The following is a 12,680-nucleotide window of genomic DNA, read 5'->3' as shown; positions in this document are numbered from 1 at the left end:
ATGTAACATTGACTGACTTGCCGGCTCTGTGTATAAGTTCAAATTAAGGGCCAGATGTAGGTAGCCAAATACCGGTCGGTAACGGCCGATTTCGGCCGTTACCGACCGGTATTTGGCTTTTGACATGTAGATGCCTCGGAATTTACAGAATCTGTATATTTACCGATTCGGTAAATTTACCACTTCGGTATTTTTCCGAATTGGTAAATATACCGATTCTGTTAATCCATATGTAGGTGGCACAGTTTGCAGTGCCACAGGCCCTTAGGATTTCTTATTTTACCACCAAATCCTAATGGGTGGTAAAATACCGAATTCCAGTGTACATGCACATCTGTGCATGTACACCTATGCCATGTGGCACACAGACATGCCCTAAGGGCCTGCAATTGGGGTGCTACAGGGTGTCAAAGTGACACCCCGTTCCCCCTGCCAGGATTCGGTATTTACTGATTCGGTAAATACCGAATCGGTATTTCCCATTGATTCCTATGGGCTTCAAGGCCCATAGGAATCAATGGGAAATACCGATTCTGTATTTACCGAATCGGTAAATACCGAATCTTACAGAATCGGTAATTGTAAGATTAAAATTACCTACATCTGCCTACTTCCAATTTACCTACTCTTAAATACCGAATCGGTATGATTCGGTATTTAAGAGTAGGTAAATCGGAATTACCTACATCTGGCCCTACATCTAAATAACTAAGGGCCAGATGTAGATAGCCTAATACTGTAATAATGTAGATACCTAATACTGAAAGTACCGAATTTTGGCCGTTACCGACCGGTATTAGGCATTTGAGATAAAGGGGCCTAATTTAAGGATTCGGTAATTTACTGAATCGGTAATTTAAGGAATCGATAAATTACCGAATTCTTAAATACCGATTCGGTAAATTACTGAATCCTTAATGTAGGAAGCATTCAAGTGAGTGCTTTTCACTTGTAAGGAATCGTTATTTACCACCAACTACAAGTTGGTGGTAAATAACGGAAACCGTTAATAAAGCAATTTTGTGCTTTTTTAACAGTGCCATGTGGCAGACATTCATGCACTTAGGGCATGTATGTGTGCCACATGTGAACCCATGCACTATTCAGGGGTGCAACAGGGTGTCAATGTGACACCCTGCCACCCTTGTAGGTCTTCCCCCTCTTACTGATTCGGTATTTACCGATTCGGTATTCCCCATTAATTCCTAAGGCCCATAGGAATGAACTGGGAATACCGAATTTGTAAATACCGAATCGGTATTTACCGAATTTGACAGATTCGGTAAAAATTACCGAATGAATACCTACATACCATTTACCGATTCTAAAATACCGAATCGGTAAAATTCTGTATTTTAGAATCGGTAAATGGTATTTACCTACATCTGGCCCTAAATTGCCAACTTCACATTAAGTCATCTGATAACCTTAGGGGAAGAAATATTGTCCTCTCAATCACATATTAAAGTGGGTGTCCCTGCAACCATTCTCTGCAAGGATGGTGTCATCTCCTAAACCAGGGTCGGCCAATCACTTCAGAAAGAATGTTGATGGGGTCGCCTCTTTCAGGCCACTGATTGGAGAAACTTCCCCCCACCAGGGGCAATTACAGTAGCTTTTTGCAGTGGTCAAAGAATCAAAAACAGCTCTCTTTTTAAAACATACATGGAATTCAAATTGAGATTCAGTTCTTTCAGGACCACAATAGGACAGGTTCTTCGTCACAATAATGGCAAAGCCAACCGGAATAAACCATGTGTACTCATGAGGACATTCCGTAATATAAAACAAAACAACCTCCTATATTTTTTCTAGAGTGCATAGCACAAACCTTCTTTAATAATAACTGCATAGGCACATCAACAAATATTTAGAATGCCATACCCGGCCCCAGGCACTCATTCAAACTTTAAACCACATACTTGTAGAAAGATAAACACACATGGAAAGAGCCACTAGGAGGGGTCATACAGACACTGTGTAATCACTCAAATACACATATGAATAGGCACAGTGATATACCAATCATAAATGCCGGGAAACAGGCCCACATGACCACTACACACAAACCAACATCACATTGAAATATCACTTATATTCAGATGTACACAGGGGCTTAGCTTGGTCAGTAAGATGGGGTCGGGTGAGCTTCAGATTTTCCAACAGTCAGGCTGGCATATAATGTTTAAATACATTATACTAGAAGGAGGGTGCATGACGGGGGCCTACGGGGCAGTGGAAGGGAAGAGGAATGCAGAATGGTAAGAGTGCTAAGCGTGAAAACACAATATTTTGTAAAATAACCAATATTTTTGAGGACTTAGAAAACAGAGAGGGTGAGAGTGTGTATGCATTTTTTTGTCTGTGTGTATGTAAACATTCCTTGTGAAATCTGGCAGACTCCTCCCCATACCCAAATTAAAGCACCTGCAACCCACTATTTGAAAAGATAATACTCACACAGAGAGAGAAATGCAAAACCGCCCTGCCACAAACTGAAACAGACAAGATTGACAATACAGACATGTGCACTTTAACACAAATCCTTCCTTTCTCATTTATTTATTTTATTTAGAGGGTTTTATAAAGTGCGAACATGACCCAAAGGTATTAGAGCACTGTAGGTGTGACTTAATGAACATAAATAAACATAGACAAGTATATCAAGAGTTAAAGAAACAATGGACTGTTGAAACAGATATCAAAATAAACATCTGTCATTCAATTATCAGGCACTGCTCTAGATTTGTCATGGTGGATTTTCTGATGCTGCTATGACTTGCAGTTCCAGGTATGCAGGGGAGCAACGTTTGCGCGTGGTCCTGTGAAGGATGTGCTTTTGATCTATAGATGTTGCTGACGTGTTGTCTGCTGAGCCCTAGGGATAGGCTTCCTGAGATCCTGTGTTTGCATTGGAAAATTTGACGTCTCTATCTCTGTCTCTCATACACACTCACATGAACGCAAGGAAAAACACACACACACACCCACACACACACCCACATACGCACACACCCACACACTAAGAAATACACACACACAGAAACACACATACAGAAAAGCACATAGAGACAAAAAACACACAATCTCACATAATGTACACATATTGCCAGTCAAAATAACAGATAATAGACAATAGCATTGCTACCCCCAAAATCGTGCAATACCTTTCTCGCTTATACTCTGATCAGTACTCTGGCTTCCCCTTAATGTAGTTTCTTTGCCTCCTTCTTTCTCCACTGCTGCAGAATGGGTTGTGGCCGCCTCTACATCTGGATCTCCATGGACAATGATCTGAGGGCAACTCCAGCCTGAGCCACAAGGAAGGCACTTCTGAGCCCAGGATCTCACAGGCTGCTCTGAAGAACGTACTGTGAAGTTAAAATATTTAGATTTAACCTCTGACATCAGTGACCAGGCAAGAGGAGGAAAAACACAGAGGTCTTTGTTACCTACTATGCCTTGGATTGAAACCCCACGCCCGGGACAATTCTCTTTTATTCAATGCAGTAATTATCTTCGGTGATTCCCTGCTTTCATTGTCCAATTACTCCTGACATTTTTCTTGGCTGCTTCATAGGGGTGTCGGCTATGGTTGAACCTGCCATACCTGCCCATTGTGTATGTTATACTGAACGTTTGGCGGCGGTACTGATGAGAAATCCCGAAGGAAAATACTGTAAACCTCTGCATATATTTTCAGTGGAATAACTCATTCCAGAAAATATAAAGGTAGCTATCCAGGTCTTACCACTTCTGGTAGATTCACCCTCCCCCATAATATAAGTAGGAATCCTTGTGTCTAAATGCAAAGAAAAAACAGAACTGAACAAGGTACTCACACTGGCCTGGGACATTTTGCAATCTTATCTCTCTGTAAAAGTAGAATGCTGCTTGTTTGAGCAGATGGCAAAATGCAAGAGGTGTACGTAGGGCTAGATTTATCAAGGGATTGTTTGTCCTTACCTAATGTAGGGTATTGCAAAGTCCACGCAAACCCTAAGTCGGAATTACCAAGCAACGAAAGGCCACCCTGCGTGGCCCTGCATTTATTGGTAAATATGGAGTAATGCAAGACAATGCAAGTGCTGCCTTGCGTTACTTTGCCCTGGGAAGGCGTTCATTGGGTGAGGCGTGGGTCTACCTACGCATCCACCTATGGATTTTGGCACATTTGAAGATTAACCAAGACAGGTGATCCTGGAAATGTTGCAGCACACTTTGAAAGAGGAAAGTTCTTCTGAGGCGCAACAAGTAGAAATATCTTTATTTCTCCTTGTTTCCTCTTTCAAATTGTGCTGCTTTCTACATCCCACTGTGAAAAAAGAAAATACCTCTGAGGATCGTTGTTGTGCAGGAAGGTGCCCCTTCCTACACAAAATCAATCCTGCTTGCAACGCAGGTACCCTTGCACCACAGCGCAAGAATGCCTGCTATGGTGCAAGACAACACATTGTGCACCAGCAGAAAGAGAGCCTAGAAATGTGCTATATAATGTTAAATATGGTGCGTTCAGGCCACCTCCCTTTCACACTGTGCAGCAAGGTGTTTTGCTGCGTTGTGTTGAATGAAAGTATGGTAAATCTGGCACTTAATTATTTTTACTTCAACCAAGCTAGGGAGCACACGCATACTGCGAAAAGCTGCTAGGCAGGACAGAACTAGGATGGGGAATGAATAGGAATGATTAAATGAATTAGCATTTGGTATGGGGTGTAATCTATTGGTTGCCACTTACGCTGGAAAGCAAGGTCAAACACCAAATGGTCATAAGAAAGTCTAATGAAGAGCCTCAGTCCTTACAGTCTGACGACTCTCTCCACTTGTTTTCCCAGTGGAACCCCTCTTGGTTACTAGGATGGACTGTGGGACAGGTACATGCAAGACATCTTGAACAGGGGTGAGCTACTACTGGGCAGATCCAGCACCTTGTTCAGCAGTCGGCGAGACAGCAGCATTAGTTCTATTAGATCTGAGTGCAGCGTTTGACACCGTGCTGCACCCTACGCTGCTGTCCCGCCTGATGGAGATGGGGGTGACGGGGTCAGCGCTGGCCTGGCTGAAATCCTTTCTAGCCGATAGAAGCTTTCAGCTGCACTGTCCACCTTTCAGATCTTCCCCACGTAAGGTAAGCCACGGGGTTCCCCAGGGCTCAAGTTTGAGCCCTACCTTGTTTAATATCTATATGGAACCCCTGGCTCGCGTGGTGGAGGGATTTGGGGTGGACATTGTTAGCTACGCTGACGACACTCAGCTGGTGTTTAAGCTCACACCCGACCGCAGTCAAGACGCCACTAACTTCTCGAACTGTATGTCAGCAGTGGCAGTATGGATGAATGACAACTGCCTGCGCCTTAACGGCGAAAAGACGGAGTTGCTGGTGGTCGGAAGAGCGACATCTACATGGTCAAGGCTATGGTGGCCTAGTGAACTCGGGGACCCTCCCATTCCGAGGGAGTCGGTGCGTAACCTCGGCGTTATGCTGGACACCGACCTCTCGTATAAGACCCATGTCAATAAAGTCACGGGGAGATGTTTAGGCCTACTTAGGGTCCTTCGTAAGGTCTTAGATCTCCTCCCTGCCGCAGCTAGAAAAACCATTGTCCACGCCCTAGTGACTCCGCACCTCGATTATGGCAATGCCATGCTGATAGGGCTAAGTCAAAAAGTATTTCACCAACTGCAGTGCGTGCAGAATGCTGCCGCATGTCTAGTGCTTGGTCTCCCGCGCAGAGCATCAGGGAAGTCCGCCCTGGCCAAGCTCCACTGGCTTCCTGTCAGGGAGCGAATTAAATTCAAAGCCCTCTGCTACGCGCATCGCATAGCCCAGGACAAAGGTCCGGACTACCTTAAGAACCTCCTGACCATACATCGCCCTACTCGGAATTTAAGATCCTCTGGCGCGATGCTGTTTAAAACACCCCGTATTCTCAGTGCCAGAATGGGCGGACGCTCATTTAGGTACTTAGCCTCCAAATACTGGAATGCTTTACCGCTGCACCTTAGGATGGAGCCATCTGAAATAGGATTCCGGAGGAAATTAAAAACACTCATTTTTCCCATTTCATAAACCCTTTGCCTGATAACATCGGTCCTCTGTAGAATTTATCAGTGACTAGCGCGGGGACACACTGTTCTTTGTGTAGCCAGGCGCTCTATAAATGATTTATTATTATTTATTATTAGCAGTAGATCTCTATGACCGGTAGGATGAGTCTGTGGATCCCCCAAGTCTACCAGATGTAATACAGAACCCTACAAGGGTGAAGCTACTCGCAGATTTCATGGTCCATCAGGCTGAAGAAAACCGAACGCGAACACCTGTCTTGTGTTACAATCAGTGTGTCCTTGCAGAGGTAGCAATTCATGACTCAAGCAGGTACCCAAGCATGTATCAACACTATGCATATTCTACAATCACCACAATATAACTTGTATTTCCTAGTGTATTACTAAGAATTAATTAGGCCCCAAAGAGTGCTGTCCAGGCAGATCTGCAAGGCATGTTAGCACAACAGAGTAATACAACATACACTAAATAAAATGCACAAATGATAGTTTTAAAATTGACAGATGTGACAAATATTTATGAAGGCACATAACATGTAGTGCAAATAACCACAACGCAAATTGGAAAGACCAAAGCAATCTGGCAGCTTTTGCGGATTAGAGTGGTTGGTAGACTGCTTTTGTTGATTAGAGGGGTTATAGATTACATCTCACAAGATTGGAAGACACTATTGTGAGACCAAGTGTAAATGCAATTTCCCCTGTTTATTCACACTGGCATGTAGATTGTCAGTACATGTTCTTGGACAACAGTGATGATGAAATTGCGTCAAAAGTTCCATGCACTAGCCATGGAACAGCCCCTTGATGCAAGGTAACACAAGGCAGCACATTGTACAGCTTAACATAATCACCACTAACATATTTGTGGCGGTTTTCATTGAAAAGGTATTACAAACCTGATGCAAAGATTTGTAAATCTGGACGGGATATACTAATCAGTGATCAGGATATGTGCTCAAATACCATGATTTTAGAGTTCAAATTTACTAAAGTGATTCACAAAAGTTGGATTTCCTCTGAAAACACTATAACAATGTGGCTAAATGCTCCACATAAGCAAATCTTGTATTTCAGTGTAGGTACATCAGCCAAAAAAGGTTCACGCGCAAGTTTTGAGATAAACACACATGTATGGTAGGCACATTTGTACCGTCAAATGTTATGTTATGTTATAATAAATTTGTACAGCGCAGGGCTACTCAAAGTGTCCCGGCGCTTGCTCCAGAAGGTTAGTCCACACTCAGATCAAAAGCTAAAAAAGCAGCGTTTGAAATTTTTTCTTGAAGAACAAAGGATCATGGATACTCCAAAGAGCCAGCGGTAGCATATTCTAAGCCTATCCTGCTTTACGAACAAAATAGCTCGCACCCAGCCTATGGCGATTAAACCGAGGGGTCTGAATTAGTAGCTGATCAGACGATCGAAGTTGTTTAGAGGGTTTGTAGAAGACAAATTTCTTCTGTAGATAGATAGGGCCTAGCCCATAGAGGGCCCGATGAACAATGGGCAACATTTTGAATTTTAGTCGAGACTCGACTGGGAGCCAGTGCAAGTTACGTAGATGGTTACGGACACTCTGTCTGGATGAGAGTCCCATTAGCAGTCTGGCTGCCGCATTTTGGACTACTTGCAGTTTCCTAGTCAAGTATTCTAGACTGCCCACCAAGCGAGCATTGGCGTAGTCTAATCGGGACAAGATCAGAGCCCAGACCACAGTCTCTTTGGCGCTAGCTGGCAAAAGGGGAAGAAATGTTCTCAAGATTTTCAGGGTGCCCAAGCAGGTCCCTGTTAGCTTCTTCACCTGCGTTGAGAAGTTCAAGTTTTCATCGAACCAGACTCCAAGATTTTTGGCGGTGCCCTTACCCGCATTGGGGTGGGGGAAATCAGGAGGCCCCAGCCTATCTCTGAAGTTCATTGGAAACAAACAATACAGGAGCACTTCAGATTTTTCTTCATTGCACTTCAGCTGTGCGTTCGCCAGCCAATGGAACACCGAGTCATCACCCCTCCTCCAAGAAAACAGGGGCTGCGTATGATCCTCATAGGCCATCACCTTAGCCCCCAGTGACTCCGCAAGATGAACTAGCGGAGTCAAGTAGATGTTAAAAAGGAGAGGGCTAAGCGATGACCCCTGCGGAATGCCAGTTGGTTGACAACTGCATCGGCGCAGAAACACAGGGGGGAGGCCGGACCTGCTGTGACCTATCCTCCAAGAAGGACCTAATCCATCTCAGTGCGAACCCGAAATACCAATTTCCGTTAGGCGATCAAGGAGTTGAGAGTAAGGCACCTTATCAAATGCCGCCGAGAGGTCAAGCATAACCAAAGCGGCTATGCCGCCGGCATCCAGACAATCCTGGATCGCCTCTGCCACCTCCAATAGTGCTGACTCTGTACTATAAGAGGCACGGAACCCAGATTGCGCTGGGTGCAGCAAACTAGACATCTCTACAAAGTTAGTAAGCTGAGTCGTCACAACCTTCTCACAAACTTTAGCCAAACTTGGCAAGAGCGAGATGGGCCGGTAATTGACAGGGAGTAAAGAATTAAGAGACAGCTTCTTAAGAAGAGGCAGGATCAAAGCCTGCTTCCATGGCGGAGGGACATAAGCCTCGCAAAGTGACTGATTGACCACTAGATATACTTCAGTATTAATCGTGTCAGCCACTTCCACTAGAAGCCTAGCAGCACATGGGTCATTGGGCGAACCAGATTTGAGGGCTTTAAGAATTCTAAGTGAAGTAGGCCGGTCCACCGGGCTAAATGCAGAGAGGGAACAACCCATTTCTTTCTCCTGTATCCCCAACGGGGCGGCCATGGCCCACCTGGATACATTCGAAAAAGAGTCCTGTATACTGACAATATTATCCCTAAAGAATTTTCCCAAGGTATTACACCAGGTATCTGAGGAGGGTATCACTGCAGCCTGGGCACTGGGAGCCACGAAACTCTGCACAATAGCGAATATTTCTTTAGAATTATTGTTAGCCCGGTCAATGCGAGCAGAGAAATATCGTCCCTTGGCTATCCCAATGGCTGAATAATAAAGTTTCTGTTTGGCTCTAAGGGCCTGTTTAGCAGTAGAACAATACCCACTGGAATGCCAAGCTCTCTCCAAAACCTTACAGGCATGTTTCAGTAGCTTCAGCTCCTAAGTAAACCATGGCTTAGAAGGAGACTCTCTCCTAAGCTTATAGTGACCTGGAGCAGAAAGGGCGCTGACCGAATCAGTGATCCAATCGGCAAACCTAGACAGATTATCCTCCAGGTCCCCAAGAAGGAGAGGACGCGATGCTGCCAGATGACCACTAAGTTGCCCTGCATCCACTTTCGTGGAAAAGTCAAAAACAATGGCAACTAACTGATTGGGGCGGACACTTAACAACCCAAGAGAAGAATATGGGGAAGTGGTCCGACCATGCAACAGGTAGTGGCTTCACCACTTATGTAGGGAAATTGGCACAGATAGGTTCAAGAGTGTGTCCCCCTTGATGGGTCAAATCCTTGACCCATTGAGATAGCTGGGCCAGCTGGAGAAAATCCAGAAAGGCAGCTAAGTCTATAAGATCAAGATGGATATTAAGGTCCCCAAGAAGCAATTAGTTCGAGAAACGTAATGATCTGTCTGCCAGAGCGTCCCCACAGGATTCCAAAAATGCACCAACTGGCCCCGGTGGTTGATATAATAGGGACCCGCCCAGTGTAAAATGTGCCGATAGTTGTAGACTGAAGTCGAGAGCCTCACAACCCCCCCAGATGGTGGATGGTTCACTATGCAGGGACCAGCGGTCTCTATAAAGGATGGCCAAGCCCCCACCTCTGCCAACTGGGCGGTCCAACTGATGGATTTTGTAGCCAGTAGGGGTGGCCAACGCTGCAATGGGGTTAGAAAACATATCAAGCCAGGTCTTGGTGATAAACAATAGGTCTAGCTGATTATCGGAGACCAAGTCTGCAATATCAACATAATGCTTCCTCATAGATCTAGCATTAATGAGGCAGGCGTTAATGCTACCCTGAGTGCATGAGGCAAAGTCATGATGTCCGTAGATAGCTCTGGAGTGCGAGAAAACCCACAGTCCACACAGACAGTGACATTAGCGCACCCTACCTGGTTAACACTGTGAGATGGACATAGTGGAGTTCTACGAGACTTTAAGAACAAACTTGAATACTAAATGGTATTACCATTTCTGTTATCAGTACAACTCAATTGTAGTTCCTCGGGTCTATGCTTGCACACAAAAATGCATCAAAACCAATGTGCATCAAAAGATTTGAAGTATCGGGTCTCACAAAATGTCCCATATAAACAGGGGGACAATCCCATTCAGGACGAAAATCCTCACCCACCATAGATGGCATGCTTCATCTTATGGGTTTCTCCTCCCAGTGGGAGACCTAGTCTCACTGAGTGCTACAGCTCCCTCAATGTGAGGTAGGAGCTCTGGGATGTTTTCAAGATGGTAAAGACCTATACTAGGATGCTAAAATCCCATATGTGAATAATAGGTGTGGTGAGAGTGCAGCGCAATTGGGTGTGATTGAGTGAAATCGCAGTGGTGAGTTTAAAACTTCCTTGTGGAGTCAAAAAAACCTTTATTAATATTGCTTGCACTGGTAGGATTAAAACACAGTGCAAAGAGTAGTATTAATTTGAAACTACTCTATAAAAAAGGTCAAAATGTTTCAGCCTTAATGATCAACAATTGTATCTAGTCTTTCTTCAGGACCAAGATGAACCAAAAGGTTGCTGCTGCTAGTGCAAAAATGTGAAAAAGAAAGAAAACAATACCCAACCAGAAATCATATAAGGTGCTGACGGGTATTACTGGAGCTATCTGTAAGGGTGAGACAAGAGACAAAAAGTGTGACAAGTCAAATAACAATCCTTTAGTTATAATGTGTTGCAGATAGTGCTATAAGGATAATCCTTATCCTCATTAGAAGGTGCTCATTATTCGTTAGAGAAGAATACACTTACCCACAACTTTAGGATAAGTAGCCACACCTCTACCTGGTGACAGCTCAGGGAAGGTGGCCCCGCTCTGTAAAAAATAAGATCTAGTGTCACATCTTGCAAATACATATCTGGGCAATGATCTAAGAACTAATATGTGTGTGGAAAACGACCATTCAGGATAACAAGTGTAGGGAGACTGTATACCTGAGCAGACACATATATCGCTAAAAACCAGTGCATGTGGCTGATATGTCATGATAAAGCACACAGAGCTCTTAACTAAACAGGGTTACATTATGCCAAATCATGGACAAAAGGATCATACTTAAATTGTGCATTTACCCATCTGAAAGGTAGCAAGATGCTTTGATAGAGGCAAGATGGCGTCTGCCGGTCAGACGCGAGTGTGAGGGCTCCGAAAACGGCTGGGAGATCGAGCTGGCTCTGGCTATGAGAAACTCCGTTTTATGTTCAAGAAAACAGTGATTGTAGTGGCGGCAGCAGCGGCGTTCTAGAAGAAGATTTCAAAACGGATTACAAACTCACCATTTCACGCCGATACTGGGGCTAGTCCTCAGGCTGACTTTGAGCCTGAGCCGAGGCATAGGAGGAGCCACATCGACCCAGGTGCGGATTCGGCTGAACCGGCGCTGTAGGCGGAGACGGAGGCAGCGGGGGCTGTGGGGACGCGGAGGTTCAGACACACGGCACACGGAGCTGCAGAGCTGTAGAGCGGTGGAATACTGCGGGAACGATGTAAATGCTGCAAATGCAATAATGGAGTAAAGGCTCAAAACAGCGGATCAAGCGATGTTTCAAGTGGCTCATTGAATACTACTGAGCTGAGCACGTGCAGTATCTTTGTGTCTTGCTGCTTGGTGGACCTTACAGATATATTGCTCTCTCTCTGTGGAGTTGTGATCTTACGCCTAAATACAGGGGGACTGGTGTCGAACTCTGCTGACGTGCAGCTGCATATACAGCATCAGAGACAGCTACCAGGTATTTTGGTGTTATTACCCATATTTTCAACGTTTTCATTCCTTTGCTCAAACTAATTAGATAGCTAGACTGACTTTAAGAAGAAATAAATAGACTCTTCATTATGGCACCTAAAACTGCACGTGGCGGGAAAACCAGAGCGACTGGGGAGACGCAGATTGGCACACGCGCAGCTCTAGCGGCTAAAAGCAAGCAGGACCTTAGTAATGTTATTGAGACTGATGGGCTCCAGGCTGGAACTCCAAAGATTACACAAATGTTCCAATCTAAGGGCAAAATGGCGACATCAAAAATAATGAACGTAGTATCGGCCTCTGCAAGTCCTGGTGGTGAGCTAGCAGCCCCTCCTGAGAGTGAAATCCTTGCTAATTCAGAATCAAAAACGGCCACAAGCGATACAGGAACTGAGGTCAACCCCCAAAAGGAGAACATTGAGGGTATAGAGCCTAAAGGGGATATTGAAAATATGAAAAATATTGACAATGTGGTGGATACTACCCTGACGGAGGCACTATCAGATTTGGTAGTCTCCCCCAGGTCCATACAAGCTGCTTCTAACTATACCAACACTCTAATATCTACCCCCACACCGACCTCTATCATAGTGAATAAAGCTGATTCCGGAGAGGGGGACCTTATTGGC

At 44.7% G+C, this 12,680-nt stretch overlaps 1 protein-coding gene across 2 annotated transcripts in view; it reads right to left on the bottom strand.

Moving 5' to 3' along the window:
- LOC144791027 (proto-oncogene Mas-like) overlaps positions 1 to 12,680 on the bottom strand; it is a 170,126-nt gene that overhangs the window by 59,594 nt on the left and 97,852 nt on the right. Inside the window, exon 1 of one of the 2 annotated variants that reach the window (XM_078665689.1) lies at positions 3,168 to 3,474. The exons of the other annotated variant lie outside the window; for it this stretch is intronic. The gene's annotated coding sequence lies outside the window, so the exon portion shown is untranslated. Of the gene's footprint in view, positions 1 to 3,167; positions 3,475 to 12,680 lie in introns of those variants that run through there. 2 annotated transcript variants of the gene reach the window in all.

Source organism: Lissotriton helveticus, chromosome 1_1, assembly GCF_964261635.1.
Source record: "Lissotriton helveticus chromosome 1_1, aLisHel1.1, whole genome shotgun sequence".
In the NCBI taxonomy this organism is placed as follows: Eukaryota; Metazoa; Chordata; class Amphibia; order Caudata; family Salamandridae; genus Lissotriton; species Lissotriton helveticus.
This window is presented reverse-complemented; position numbering and strand designations above follow the sequence as displayed.